We start from the raw sequence: 2124 nt of genomic DNA, 5'->3' as shown, positions 1-2124 counted from the left end.
CATTGAAGGAATATTATATAAACAATTTAATTTTAATTTCTTTTAAGATACTGGACTTCCTGCATGGATATATTTACTGTTTGAATAAAGGGACCAAAATGGGGGTAATTTTTATTTTAGATTTGAAAATATATTTGGTAATTTTAACTATTGGTGTTCTCATTTATGCATAGAGACTTATGAATGGGCAGAGCCCAGAGGTTAGAGACAACCAAAGTGCTCTTCTATAATCTTTGCACTTCCTGGATAGTTAATGAATTTCTAAGTAGAGTACCTTTTCTTAAAATTATTTGTAGCTTCCTGTGCCCTTTCAAAGGTATTACATTTATTTTTACATTTGAAACAAGTTGAGTATGTCCTTAGAGTTTTTTTTTAACTTTTCTGTCATCTCTTTCTACTACCTCAAACTGCAGCTTTGTTCTAGTTGAACTTGAGTTTTTCCTTGCAGTTATTGTGATAAAGTGTGAATATTTTAAAAAGATCTATTCCATGTTTTTGGTTAAAGATTTGCTTTATACTAGATTGTTGCAGTAACTTTTTCTGGTGAATTTTGTAGCAAAAATAAAATGACAATTGTTAACAGCCATGACATTTAGAAAATTTATTGTGCATATAATTGTTTGTTAATTCTAGAACCAAATTATGGAGGACAATTAAAGGTCTATAAACTCAAAATGCCACATAATTTCCACAGCCCTCAAGGAAGTGACTCTTTTCAAGTTTGATACACACTGAAAATTTATTTGGAAAATGGCTAGTTTCAAAAGTTAGACTGCTAAAAGGATATTCTCATAAGCCTACTCAATATAGAACTATAAGGAAGCTAATTAGAGCACAAGATTTGGTATATTCCAATCATTCTAATCACTAATAGTGGCTGCCTTCTGCCCTCCTGTGTTCTTCCCAGTTGTTTAGGGATTTGGAAATAGGCTATCCTATATAATAAACGGCTATTATGCAAATTGACTGAATGGTGGAATGGCAGTTTGTTATGACGCGCACTGACCATCAGCGGGCATATGCTCAATGCAGGAGCTGTCAGTCAGACATCCCCCGAGGCCTCCTGGACTGCGATAGGGTGCAGGCCAGGTTGAGGGGCCTCCCCTCTCCAGAGTGCACAAATTGCGTGCATCGGGCCTCTAGTCTCTATATAAAAGGCTAATATGCTAAGTGTCACTCCGACCATCTGACTGGTCGCTATTATGCACACTTACCACCAGGGGGCAGATGCTTAATGCAGGAGCTGCCGTGACGTGCATTGGCTATTTACAAAGAAATGGCACTATGGACCTGGTGCCCACAAAGCAACACTCAGCTTCCCCCAAGTGGGATACAGGCCCTACCACCACCCTGGAGTGACAGCCCACCAAATCGCAGCCAATGCTGCCAAGACCCCATTGCGCAAAATGTGGCCCAGAGCCTGGCCCAGCCCAGAAATGATGGCTGTGGGCACCTAGTAATGATGTTATGTAGCAATGCCCGGCTTTCTCTCCCTAGCGACTAGTCTCCTTGGAGTTTCTTCAGCCCAGGAACATGACTTGTTTTATAGCCAGGTGCAAACATTTTACACTTTAACCAAATGTCTGTGAAGTGTTTTCTCATGCCTCATCTCATTTGATCCTCACAGAAGTCTTGGAGTAGGTAGATAGGAGACCCAGTGGAATCCTAGTTTCTTTTCATTAGCTAGAAAATGAAGATTTTGAAAGTTTAGAAACTTGACCGACTGAAAAGAAGGTAAGAAATGGTGGACCTTAAAATGACTTAAGGTTTTTTCAGTATGCAGAGTATAGTCAAACACTGCTGCAGTTAAATATTTCACCCTTTGTTCTCCCTGTGTGATCTACAATAATCTGCTTCCTATTGATATTTACTGCAGTGTTGTTGACAATTACCTGAAAGAGAAGTTGGGGTGCTTCCCTGGGTTGGAAAAAGTTTAGCTAAATCAGAAAGCAGGTCTAATTAAGCAAGCTTATCTATATAAAGCTCTCTCTGGTGCCAATCGCATGGTGTATTTGCATCTGTCATTGTCCGTTGTGAATTTGGTTGACACTATTATAGAGAAAGGGTGAATACCGATATTAAAATATTTCATCTAATTCATTTCCTATTTTTTCATTTCCCTTA

Source organism: Myotis davidii, unplaced genomic scaffold (assembly GCF_000327345.1).
Source record: "Myotis davidii unplaced genomic scaffold, ASM32734v1 scaffold979, whole genome shotgun sequence".
NCBI lineage: Eukaryota > Metazoa > Chordata > Mammalia > Chiroptera > Vespertilionidae > Myotis > Myotis davidii.
This window is presented reverse-complemented; position numbering follows the sequence as displayed.